Below are 14,071 nucleotides of genomic sequence, written 5' to 3' on the forward strand. Positions count from 1 at the left end.
GTTGCTCCATACAGTAATGAACTTGTGGCACAAAAAGTTTTGGTGCCTCAGTCTTGTTTAATATGCATCTGTCCAGCACCACACAAAATATGCATGAAATAATTTGGTAGTGGGTGATGAGAGATTTACCACATGGTGTAGATAGTTGAAAAATTGTGGTACCTTTCTCTGCAGTTAGCAAGAAAGGGATTTTTGTCTGCTGGTTTGTTCTCAGATCTCACCTCCTGTTTTCAAAGGGGGATTTTCCTTGGGAGCATCCATGTTCTTCCTTAGGCTAGCCTGAGATTTTCCTTTATTTGACCTGAAAGTTTAGAGCTGCATATGGAGAAATAGCCTGACAGAAAATAAAAGTATTTGATTTCCCTTCTCTCATCTTTTATTTCCCTTGATCACAGGTCAACAGAGAGCTGTTTTCCCTGTATGCTACTGAAAGAGAAAATCAATTGTTTTCTGTGAAATTGCCAGTTGATTTCTAAACTGCTATTTCATCCCCACAGAGAAGATGTTGAGAAATGTCTTTCTGCTCTTTGTCACCCTGTCTTGGATCCATAAGGCCACGGCTCTGAGCCCAAGGCTATCAGCCTGCAGCCGCACCAAGCGCCAGAGGCAGAATGTTTCAGGCTTTGTTATATGAAGCTATTGGACAATGTCATGGTGCCGCTGCTGAAGTCTACGTGTTACAGGGTGCACTGAGGACACTCACCCAGCCATGCCATACACGTGGCATGGAAAGAGTTTCAGGGAGGCTTTGTCTTCTCATGCTATGGAAAAGCAAAGAAGTGCTTTTAGAAGCACTATTTGCTAAGTACCCTGCGCAGCGGCTCTTCTTATAGCTGTGAACTTGTACCAGCTCTGACTTAGTAGCTGAATAAGCCAAACAATAATGGTGTAGACACTGTGTGTGTGTGTGTGTGTGCCTGCCTGTCTGCCAGCACTTGCTGTTTGTTCATTTCGGATCGGGAGACTCAGTGACAGGCTTTCAAGCATCACCTGTTTGCAATTCAATGAAACTGCTGCAGTTGGCAAAGCAGTCTGTTCTCTGCCCTCTTTGTAGGAACGAAAAAAAATCAAACGCAGTCCTGAAACTTCAGTGTAGATGTATAAGCTAAAATGTTGGCTTTCTTCCCTATTCCGCATCCCCCACAGCCAGATTTGTCGTGTTTATTGATGTCCAAAATACATGCTTTGATGTGAACACAAAACTTGCTCCTGTCTGAAATGCAGCCTGTATCAGAAATATCATCAGGTGGTGTCATCTGTTCTCATTGAAGCCATTGTGTTTTAACTGGTCATGTTCACTTACTCTCTTAATGAGCTTTATTGTGGGTGATTAAAAGTAATTGCTTATTTGCAAGCATGGAGAGATTTTGACAAAACAATTTCACAGTTACTGAACATCAAGTTAAGGTATTTACCATTTTATAAACATGTAAGTAGCTCATCTGTTAATTTACATTTTTCATATAATCATATCACATAATTCACCTGATTAATTATTAGTGCCCAGTTCCTTATTTATAAAGTATTTTTACAACCACAGACTTATGTTTCCAAAAGCTGTTAACTGTGTTTAAATTTATGCTAGTAAGCTACAAGAGAGCACAGGTCTGTGAGATGCCAGTAAACCGCAAGATTTATACCCCGTCCCAGGGCCTATGGAATTTAAATGAAATGTAATACAGGACAAGTGTTTTGTGAGGTCCTGGAGAAGCAAGTGCTGCTCAGAAAAGGGATTTGAAGAAGAGGAAAGTAAACACCTGGCAGCTGAGGACTGGGCAAGTTGTTACAGCTGTGCTGCACTGAGGGCAGCACACCTGAAGGCTGATGGGGAGGGAGAGGAGCGATAAGGGAGTGAGGAGGAAGGTGTGTAAAGGAGTATGAGGAATCCAGTGCTGCAGTCCCCAGGGAAGGAGACCCCCAAGGGCCAGGAATCTGCAGAGGAGTGGCTCAGCTGACAGGAGAGAAACATGGCTTCGTGCTGCAGGTTGGTGGGAGCAAGGGAAGAGACTGTAAAGTCAGGATGGATGTGGGTAATAAATCTAGGAAGTGTTTGTAGCTAAGGACTGTGTTAAAAAGATCTGACTGGGCATCACCTGAAAGAATGACCCTATAGAAACAGATAAACTCTCAGAAGGGCAGTGTTGGAGGAAGATGGGGGCATAAAGATAAAGCCCTGTGCTTTAACGCAGCAGAAAAGATAAGCAACCCTCCTGAAAGGAGAAATTCTGGCACTAAATTATTTTCTGAGGGAAATGCCTGCCAGTTGCGACTAGGCTTTCATTCCCTGATTAAGGGCGGGATTTAAGTTTAAGTCCCATCTTTGGTGATTCCTATTAGCTTTCTCAAGTAGCCCCCTGCTTGCTGTGCCAGCTGCTGTGTGCTCTTGATATCCAGAGTATTTTGGTATGGGGCCAGCAGGATGTACAGACCTCATGTTTTGAAAGCTGAGTGCAATGCAAGGATGATCTGTACTGAGGTGTCCATCAGCCTCTGCCCCTCTGTCCTCCTCTCATTTGTCTCTACCTGCCTCCCTGTGGCAGTGGCTGTCAGTCATTTAATAACACTCTATTACTACCACTGACTTGTTGGGTGTGTTACAGGCAGTAAGCTTACTGCAAAAGCTAACAAGAAACATAGAAGATGCAATGTATTAGGTGGAGGAAGAGAATGTTTTGTGGAAGGAGTTAAATAGATAAAAGGCTTCATTCTGCATCCAAAATTAGCTACAATGAAATATTTGAATAGGGAGGGAATGCAGGATCAGGCCTAGATGTAATTATACCCGTGGTGCTTGATGTCTATGGGGTGACAGGTTTTACAGTCCCACTCCTGATACTTCGACAGGTTCACTTGGAATTTAACGTGTGTCTGGCAGGCTTTGTGACTGATCAAATCTTGTCTTCCTGGCAGTTCTTACACAGCACAGGTTATGTTAACATCTCCAGAAAGGTGTTGACAGACAAAATCCTAAAAGGTGATAATATCTTAGTAACAACTAAGCTTTCTTCTCTCTTTTTTTCTTTTTTCTTTTTCTCTTGTTTTAATCTTCTTCCCCCCCCCCGCCCCCCCCTGCCCAATTCTTTCTTTTCTTTTTTTTTTTTTTCCTTTCTTTTTTCTTTTTTTCTTCAGTACCTTACTGTAATTGCCAGCCAGGTCTGTAAACCCTGATTATCTGTTGTCGGGTACTGCAGGTTTGGTGTGACAGCAATGAATGGTGCTTAGGTTTCTGCACAGGGAAGTCCAGTGGTTCATTTCTCCTGTGAGAATCAGAGTATGCTTGGCTCCTTCATTGCAGAGAGCTGCAGAATAGATTTTATTTCGTGTTACTTTAATCTGCTTTTCCTCAGCTGCCTCTTTCCTTCTCCGCTTCTTTCGGTTTTCCATTGTGTTTAAAGTAGGGAACAGCAGCGCAGGATCTGGCAGTTTTTGCATTTTGTGGGTTCGAGTATTCAAAAGTAAAACTTAAAGTCCTCTGAGGTTGATTAGTTTACAGACTAGAAATTGGATCTCACAAAATCTAGCACCAGATTTTATAGGTCTAGACTGAGTAACCAAATAGTCAAAGTTAACTAAAATCTACCTTGTAGATATAATTCCTGATTTCACATCATCTTTCAGCAAAGGCATACTTTTTAAAAAATCCCTGAATATAGAAATATTTTTGCTTGTTCTGCTACAAAGGCAGACCCATGGGAACCTGTGTGGAGGGAGTGAATGTGGGTGTACAATCTCCACAGCAGCAATAACTCAAAAGAAAGTGGAGGGCAGGCTTTGCAGAGTCAGCTCTTTACCTGGAGGACTGGGATATGTGGGTGTGACTGGGAAAGCAGCAACTGTAAGACATGGCTTGTACTGGAGGAATGCAGGACCACATGTGCTTCTAGCTCTGGAGAATGTGTGCTCTGCTCTGGCCAAATGCTTTCCTGTCACTGGGAGATGAGAGCAAGGCTGTGCTTCCAACCTCAAAACTGATGCCAGTGCTGCAATCTCCGGTGAGCCCTATAGAGCCAAATATCATGTCCTAAGCCTTGTCACATCCTGGGAGTGCTCCCTGCTGTAGCACAGGGAAGCCTTTGGACCTAAATGTAACTCTGGTTTGAGGGCTCCTCTGATCTGGTAAGCATTATATAGAGTTATAAAAAGTGCGTTTTGTTCCCCAACAGCTCCTTGTACTCAGGTTACTAAGGTTGATGTATATAACAGCTTCTGCTTGGTCTTACTCCCAGTTGGACGGCTGAAGCCTGTTGGCCCCTTTCGTTTGCTGTTTTGCAGGTTTACTTGTAAAATTCATTTTAGAAATGCAGTGAGAGAAATTGAATATCTGGATGCTGCATCTCAGGAAAGTTTGCAGCATCATTTTGTTTCCATTTGGTCAGTGGTTCCCATGGGAACACGGGTAAGCCAATGTGGAGTGCCTTGGAGAAGTCTCTGCCCTAAATCACATTAATCATGCCCACAAAAGTGTGTGTGCAATAGAGAATTTGAGTTAAATCAAGGCTTAAGGAAAAAATCAAGCTTAAAAAGGCTTTGTTTGTATCCAGGAAAATTACCTACCTCCTATGTTAAAAAATTCTATACTTTTCTACCTTCCTCCAGTAATTCCTGTCATTAAGTTTCATACAGTAAATGTAAAATGCTGTAGGCTACGATATTAATTTGAGCTAAGGGCTCAGGTGCTTGGGTTTTCATTAAGTTCATCCATCTATAAAGCAGCCAGACCTTTATGAGAAAGAAAGTATGAACTCCTTTTGCTGATCGTATATTACTAACAAAAGCAGGAGGCCTTATGTATGTACTTTGCATGGACAGATGCACTTCAGCTCTCCTTTGTGTGCTGAGGCAATGTAGCATAGCACAGTTTTCAAGTGAGTTGCAGCAGTGCAGACTACAAAGCAAAAAAGCCAGGCAAGTCCTCAGGGACCTACAATTACTATTCAGAAAGTCAGAGCAAGCTTTCTGGAGTGTGGAAAAATTTCAGGTCATCTAATTATGGGGTATGCACCACCGACAGCAACAGTAGGAACCCAAGTGCTCATTGGAAATTTTTGTCACTTCCATTTTACCCTTCAAGATGAGTTGTATCTTGCCCAGTGTTTCAGCATGTGACGATTCAGGTGGGACATGCAGGAGCTGGTGTTCGCTGCGCTGCCTCTGAAGTGAAACTGCTGCCAGTTATTGACTTTATGGGGAGTGCTGACAACTCTGTCCCAATCTCAGAGCTGGTTCCCATTCCTTGCAGCCCATGAATGGTGTCCACTGCCCTGGAGGTTGTCTCAGGTTTGTGAGCATGTTACACCTGCTAAGCACTGTCTTATTTAATGAGTCCATTGAACAAACAGACAGGAGGCAACCAAACCATCTGGGGTGTTCAAAGAGGTTTCTATGCAGCAGCTCCAGACTAGGCTGGAGCTCCCTGTGAACAGGGCAGAGTAGCTCACCTTGCATTGCCTGTGCTAAGAGGACTTCTGCTGCTGTCTCTATTCATGCGCTGGACCCCAAAATCCTCCAGCAGAGCAGGGAGTGATGCAGCCTCTTAAGGAAAAGCAAATAGGTTTTTGCTGATGCCTTAGCAAAACTGTATCACTAGAGCTGTTATAGATGCATGTGATGAGATTTATTTGGGTCTTTGAAAGAACTGGAAAGCAAAAATTAAGAAGCTAATAATTTTCTTTTTAGAAAAGGAAACTGTTGGCAGCTTCTTGCTGTCTTTTGCTTTAGTCTTGTATTTGCACCAGTATTGTGAAACACCAACATCATATAAAGTATCTTTGTTGAATGCAACTTGTATCCAATCCTAGTCCCACAGACCCACAAGAATCCAAGCCAAGAAAAAAAGGGAGGAGATGAGCTCTATTCTCAGGTTTCATTATCACAATGAATCTTAATTACACATTCCTTTTCATCACAGGTTCACCACACCTTTTTTCTTACCATCCTACACGTCACCGTCTAATTAAAGGGCAAAGCAAGGTGAAGGTGGCCTTTCAAATACTCACTTTTCATATGACTTGTTGATTACTTTGAATGGGCTTTCCTTACAGAAAAGATGATATCTCTGCCTTTCAAGCTAGTTTGACCTGTCTGCTCACTGTTTGTTGAGGGTTATCTCTGGAAATCCGTATTCAAGTCTAATATTACTACTTACTATCATTAATAATAGCAGCTACAGCATCAATAACAAGTGCTGTTTATCTTACCAAAGATCTTAGGGAGTGCAGTTGAAGTGGCCCTCTCCTTTGCTTCCACTGCTTGTACCTTTGGGGCGGTCTTTGCCTGGAAGAGCTGCTAAAGTCTGCAAGAGAGGAGCCAGAGGAGCTGTGCCTTCCTGCCTGGTCAGCCCCTCTTTGTGGAGCTAACTGAGCTGAACCCCTAGTCAGGGAAGGAGGATCCCAGAAGCTGGTGGTCCCTATGGAAGTGCTGCTTTCTGCAGGTCCTGGGTAGCCGAAGTTAAACCTATGTCAGTTTGGGGATCAATAAAGCAGGCCAAAAGAATGATAAAAGTGAACAATATGAAACAGAAAGCATAAATAAAAATTAAGAAACTGACTACACTTTATGGTCTGCTTGTAATGACTGATACTTTAAAAAAATAAGCACCTAAATTTAGTCTCCTGCATTGTTTTGCTTATTTTCCAACTCTGGACATCTCATTAGCTAGGTGTTTCAAATTATTTGGCTATTTATTTAGGTACCTAAAACTTAGATGTAAGAAATTTAAGGCTAAGAAAAAAAAGCTCTGAGCTGCTCTGTCAGAATTAGGTCTTTGCATTCTGCTCTTCATAAGTCATATGTAAGCTGGGATAATGTCCATAAATTGTGGCTTGGGAGGTTCAGGATGAACATTTAGGAAGAAATTTCTCCACACTGGAAGAGGTTACTGAGAAGCTGTAGATTAAGCAAAGTTCAGACTGGTGTCTGAGGGAGAGTCAGAGATGATGGGAAGGCAACTGCTGCACATTGGCACCAGCAGCGCTCAGCCAGCATTTCTGGGACACTGTGAAAACAACCCTAGGCTGTCTGTATTTCAGGTATAGGCCAGCAAGTTGATCTTCATGGTTATGAAATGGCCAAAAAGAAAATAATGAATGACAAGAAAAAATTTTGTTCTACTGTGTGTTCAGAAAGGACAGGGGTGTTAATTATTTTTTTTTTTAATGCAATGTGCTATCAAAACCTTTGCTGTGCATTTCCCATCCCCAGCAAGCAAAACTCGCAGTGCCTGACTACAGCTGCAGTTTAATCACTAGCTCTATTTTATACCAGAGCAAACCATGTGGCTATAATCATGTTTTCAAACATAAACCCAATCTTAAATTTAGCTTTATTTTTGCCAGTAAGCTTTAGCAACACATGATGGATCTGCCTATTTCAGTAGGCTCTGTCTTCAGGTCTTCACTAGTCCTTCCTCAGCCAGGCTCCCACTGGGTGCATGAGCAGTGGTGCTGGTGTGAGCCCCTGCTTTGGGCAGGAGGAACCTGTAGCCAGACTGGGGCTGTTGATAAGGGATTTTACATCTGTAGAAGTCACAAGCCATATAATTCCTTACTAGATGCCAGGAGGTGCATCTCTGGAAAAATTACTGATAATTTGTTGTTTCCCATGACGGTTCCTAGGTAAGCTGTTGCATCTGAGTTGCCAAGTCCCGAGTTGTGTTCAGATTCCCAACTTTTTGTTCCAAGAAAGTGCACCAGCTTCTTCCCCCCCTGGAGAGCAGCTAGTTCTTCCATCTGGCACCAGAGCCTGACACCCCTCCCAAACCGTCCTGTTGCACTGCACAGTGTAGGGCTGGATGGTAAAACCCAGGTCACTGCAAGTTTTTTTGGGGATACAGCCTTAGCTGATCAATATTGTCCTAGCTCTAGTAATGTCTCCAAGTGAGAATGTCCCTTGATAAGGCTTCCAGCGCCAGACATTTGCCTCTGCCTCTTTAGTGAAGGGTGAACTGGTTATCTCACTGGTACATCTTCCTTTGCTTGCTGCCCCACCCCCACCCCCCATATTTATTTGGTCTCTCTGATTTTTCACCTATATTGGATAAAACCAGCTGTGAATTATTTATAGCATCAATCTAAGCCAATCCACGCTTCCCCCCCCCGCCCCCCCCCCCGCCTTTTATACTCATAAATTGAGCAGAGTTCAAATGAATGTCTGCAGGAGAGGTGGTAGGAGGCTCTAAAAAGATGAAAATAACAGGAAGGCAGGTGCTGTACATTGGCTCCATTGGTGTGGCTCAGCACTCCCCTGTCTATTGAGGGATGGATCGACTTGCATTAATCAAAACACAGTTAATATTAAAGAAAAAAAAAAAAAAGGCAGAAAAACTCTTCTGCCTGAGTGCCGGGTTTCTCTTCATTCTGCAGTTCAGCTTTCTCCACAGGCTCATCAGAAATAGAAAGCGCCATTGTGCTGATGATTGCTGGGTTTTAACTCAGAGGAGCGAAAGAGGGGGAACAAGATACAATTTAAGCTTTACAATCTGTAAGTGCAGAAAAAGAAGTTTGAAACACTTCTATGCCTACTAGTACCAAAAATACTTTCAATGTCTCTGTAAGAGTCTACCCTGCCAGGTGAGGGCTGTGGAGGTAGCCCTGGGGGTGCTTGGATGCTCATCCCCACGACCTGTCTGCAGAGTCCAAAGGAGCAGCCTGGGCACAGGGGTGGTTTTGGGGTCTATGGAGCAGACTCAGGCAGCCATGGGGGATGCTGTATGAAGGATTCTGCAGGTTGAGTGCCCCAGTGCACATGTCTCCCTGAAGCACACCAAAATGTCGTGTCCCAGTCAGGGCAGGCACTGGTTTCCTCCAGAAGATCTCATCTGACCTCTGCAGACAGGTTGTCTCTTCCTAGTGAAGCATAAACACTTTGGGGCAGGTGTATTTTCATCCTCGATTGCTTGCAAAAGCTCTCTGCAGTTTGGTTGCTCTGTAAATAGCAATAACATTTAGGTCCTGCTGAGAAATGCGCTTGGTATGAAGCCCTGCAGGAAAATGTACTTACTGCCAAGTCCAGATGGAGGATTTTGAAGGGGGTTGCAACTCTCCACATGTTACATGGGGTCCAAACAAATCTCCAAGGGAACACGAAGTGTTTATGCCCAGTGGGATGGATGCCTGAGTTAAAGGAGTCAGGCAGAAACCTGGTGTGGCTCTGGGGAAGGAAGTTTCTCCCTGGCTCTGTGCCACTGACCCCCATCTATCACTGTGCCCCAGCAGCCTGATTCGGCTGGTTCTGTCCCTGGGAGTAGCCACCTACCTCAGCAGTCCTCGACAGTTATGTTTCCACCAAGGAAGAGTGGCCAAAGCCCAGGGGTTTTCCTTGTCTTGTAAGATGTAGACTTGCACCTGAACCTCAAGCATGCAATGCAACCTAGCAATGCTCAGCCATGCAAAAGCATCAGTTGGGGCCAAGGTTGAGCAGAAAGGAAAGTGTGGTTGTGCCTAAGATGAAAATCCTGTGAGGTCACCTGGGACTGGTACCATGATCTGACTTTGCATCAGGGGTTGGTGTGCCATGGGTGCCATTTTACTCCAGGCTGTGCGAGTGAGATCCTGGAGCTGACTGGTCCCTGCTCCTCCTCTGCCCCCACACATATACTCTTGATTTGCTGCATCTCCAGGCCTTTTACTGGCACTAGATAAGAGGTGGACATATGAGTAAATGGTCTAATTTTGCATTGTGCAGATACTCCTTCTACCCTTGTGAGAAAGATGAGCAGGAAGCTCATCAACACATAAGCAAAAACCGGATGACTTGTGCTCCTTCACTGCCCTGTTGTGGTGAAAGGGTGACCTCTCTGTGTACTGTTGCAACCTTATATGCAACAACAGGTAATAAATTGGTAGTAAACTATGGCTGTCTTCAAAGCTTGATGCTGAAAACGTTTGCTGCATTGATTAGTAGGAAATCGTACTGCAAGTGTCTCTTCCAAAAGTTATCTTTAGCTCTGTTACTTTTGTCCTTGCTAGTAAGTGCCCTGCTTAATTATCATTGCTCTGTGTGCTCCCAAGGATTTTGTCCTTTCCTCTCCTCCCATCAGGAATCACCTTCTGTGGGGAAGTGTCTCAAGATGGTGCCTTAAGGGAATAAATTCTCTGTGGGATCTTTGCAAGGTTTTGCCAGGCTCCTTTAGGGGACAGTAGGGTTTCACCCATCCATCCCAAAATGAGCAGCTGTCACCCCTGTGCACTGAAAATGTCTAAAACCTGTGCCCACCATCAGCTGAGGGCTCTGGACACAGGTGTATCTGGGGAAGCTGCGTGGGGAGGTGTCTGCTGTGATGGGTGATGTTCCCTTCTGATGTTTTATCTGTGCTGAACTGGGCCTGTTTGGTGTGGGGGTTGGTTTTGTCATGTCTTTCAGTGGCAACTCAGGCTAGCTTGTGATCAAAGATGAAATTAGTGCTATGTTGTGACATTTAGAAAGGATATAGTGAAAACTCCTTAAATGCTATTGGGTCACTGAGAAAGGATGGGGTTGGAGTTAGTGCAGACGCAGCACTTTACGGAGCTTGAGTGTTTCTAAATAGGCTTCTGCCCTCTTTTTTTACCTTTTTACAAATGGTATTTGACCCCACTGTTGCAGAGCCAGCTGGGAAAGTGTAGGTGAAAGAGAGCTATAAAGATCTCATTCCTACAGCCTTGTTTTAGGAACCCACCCACTCAAGGGCAGAAGTTGAGAGAAACTCACTTTGCTGAAGAGGGTCACCCAAATAGGCACAAAGCCAGGCCAATGCCCACTGTCTTTAAGAGAGTTCTGTTTATAGGGCTGTAATTCAAAAGCCATATTAATCCATAAAATGTCTGTGAAGATAGTAGTATTAGTGTTTTCATCTGTTTCTTAATTATGTCATACTTTTTAAAATATATATATATAATGAGGAAGTAGTTTTGGAGGCTATTGCATGTTCCCACCCAAAAAAACTGAAGTTATTATTTTCATTAAGTATAACAACAATTTTTTCTATAGGACTTGAAATAATTGTTTGTTTCTGGTACTTCTGAACTCTGTCTGGTTAGTTTTTCTCCATACTTTCTTGTTATGCCTGCTTTTAAAAAGCCCTGAGCATTTTGTCTCTGCTTCATGCTTTTGATTTTTATTCATGTCACTAATAAGCACACCAGTTCTGATCACAGTGGCTCAGTGTTCAGTCAGCCAGGTCAGTCAACAGATACGTTTTCCTCTTGCAGAGAAAAATTGTTTGTATAACTTCACTGGGGCAAATAATAATAAAAAAAAATATCTGACAGCCATCAGTCCTCTGCCTCTCTCATTAGAGTAAGCAAAAACTTCCCTCTGATTCCTGGGGCCTTTGGATTAGGCTCCTGTAGAGAATGGGGCTCCTTGAAACAAAAAGTATTATTCTGTTGTCATAACTTACAGTCACAAACTTGTTGGATTTGATCACTGGTGGTTTTGAAGCAGGTTCCAAGATCAGTTTCAAATAAATGCCAGTTCCCAAATTCACAGGATTGTGGGTTTTTTCCTTTCATTATGCTGGATTTATCAAGGCAAGGTTTATTTTCATCCTGGAGTGCAGTCACACTCCCACTTCAAGTCTGCCAGGATCAGCAGCAATCCTTGTGGAAATGACTCACCCGCGCAGACAGCCCATAGAACAGTATAGATGAAAAGAGGCTTGAGGAATAAAAAAGGAGTCAGAAAAGGATGTGGTTCCTATCTGATAGGGTGCCCAACTGGTTGCATTGAACCACATCATGAGAAAGTGTGATTTGCACTGGTTGATGTTAACTATGGAGAAGTTAAGGGCTCCTATTTTCCTTGTTCTCCCCATCACCCTCATGCTTCCCATATATTTTTTTTTTTGCCTGTATTTGCTCTAGGATATCCACAAAATGAAATGAGTCTGGGTGGATTCATCATGTTCAAGGATCTGTCATGCTCTGGCTCAGTAAAGAGGCCCAGTTCTGGTTAGAAGGGGCAAGGATATTCTCAGCAGTGTGTCTCAAATACCAGAAATGTAGAGGACAAATGAAGGCAAAGTGGGGCAGAAATCTGCTGAGGTGCCCTGCCAGGGCTGTAGGCTAGAGCAGCTCCTTTGGCAGCTCTAAACCATAGCCAGACTTGGCTCACACAGGACCAAGGGTGACACATCCAGCTCCCTCTCCAGGACCCTTGGCCACCCTTTGTGCTCAGCAGGCATACAAGAGCACCAAGCCTGTATGAAATAATAGAGGATTGGCACTGCTCACTAGCCCAGGGCAGCGTGTTAACAAAACCAGACATACTAAAGGAAGGGCTCAACATTTTCCTGGGGAGTGCTGAAATTTAAACAATCATTTTCAGGCAGTCCTCTTCAGAAAGCCCAGCTGGGAAGCCCACCTGCCTTCTCTGGGCCATTGTGATAAGACGGCAAACTATCTTGGGGTGCCTCCTCGCCGCAGGTGGCTGCTCAGCTGGGTCCTCCGCAAGCCTTCTGATGTGTTGGGGAATCAAAGGGGGAGACACAAAGAATTGGCAGAAGTCATACATATGAATGTGCACATACATAGACAGTAACCTTTCCTCCTCTGATTACCCTAGCCATAAATGCTTGTGACATCAATACTTTATGAGAACGAACCTTGTGTGATTTGCAAGTGGAGGGAAAGGATTTAACCACCTTAGTTTAAGTGACAGCACAAGTTTTATAAAGTTGCGGAAGATGGAGTGAGTGAACACCATATAGATAAGCCGTTACTTCTACAAAGAAGTTTCCTGGTGTAAGACACATTAGATGTGAATTTGTTGCATGGCTGTTTTTGGTTGCATGTTCTGCTTCATGCAAAATAGCATCATGAAGCACTTATTTGTGTTTATTTATATGTGTGTGTGTATGTATGCATATAGATGCACACACGTATGTCTGTGTACATATTTTGTATGCATTTTACACATGTGTCTATATAAATAATACAAACACATTACATATATATGCACCCATACAGAATGCAAAAGTGCTAGGATGAAGTGCTAGAATGCTTTAACATGGACAGCTATTTTTAGTTGAGTAAATAAGAACAGGAAACATTTCTAGCGCCTGAGTTCTTGCCAGCTGTTAAAATCTAGCCAAGAGTGAGAGGTGTGTGTAGGTTTTGAAACTAGATTAATAAACATTATGTTTTTACTCCCAGATTATGCCTGATTTTGGCTAACTTTTGTACTCTACATTTTATGCCTTACAGTAAGATTCAGTTTCCAGGTGTTTTCAGTAGGGAGACTAAAGCCTGGAGTATTTTCTGCAGCTGATTGCCAGTGTTGAAGATGTGGTTCAGTGGATGCAGGTGCAGACAGGGACAGACACAAGGACAGGCAGAGGGACGGGGACATTGCCATTGAGGAGAAGAAGAGCCCTTTTACGAAGGAGGTATGCTTGTTCTCTAGCAATTGTGCCAGAAGGTGGGGAAATGAAGATCAGGAAAGAAGGGTTTTCAATGGCCAGGGATAAACTTTAGCCTGAAAAGAGGCTTAAGCAGTAGAGACTTGTACTTGTCCATTTTAACACCCAGGGTTCTCATCTTATGAAGCCCACCTGGCCATGTGAGATGGCTATCAGGCCTATGCAGTCTCTTCCCAAACTCTGTTCACAGCTAACCACTGCTACTTCTGCTGTATAAATAATGGGGGTTTAACATCTCAAAACATCAAAAAGCTGAGAGGGAGACAGCAGCATATAGAGAACATGATAAAGTCAAACTGCAGAATTTGGTACTCTCAGGGCTCTCCTGGGAATGAAAAGTATTACCAGCTCCCAAAGCCATTTTAGCTGTGGCTGGCTGCGCAGATGTGCGTTGTTTACCCTACCCAAGAAAGTGTTGCCTTTTAAAACGTTGTGGTACGTCATTTCTCTGAAGCTGGAGCATCCTCTGCTAGGGATGCCCATGCATTTTTAAATGAGGCATTTGATCAGTTTGAAAGGAATCAAAACTGCGCATCAGACAGGACCTCTTGGCTTTGATGTGCCAGTTTTAGGACAATCATAAAATTTCTTAAAAGCCCTTACAAGGGCAGGGTGACAAGATTCTCTCAATGAGCATGAAACTTTGCACAGCCTTCATTACAGTAGATCACGGGC

This window comes from Falco cherrug, chromosome 4, assembly GCF_023634085.1.
Source record: "Falco cherrug isolate bFalChe1 chromosome 4, bFalChe1.pri, whole genome shotgun sequence".
Classification (NCBI taxonomy): domain Eukaryota; kingdom Metazoa; phylum Chordata; class Aves; order Falconiformes; family Falconidae; genus Falco; species Falco cherrug.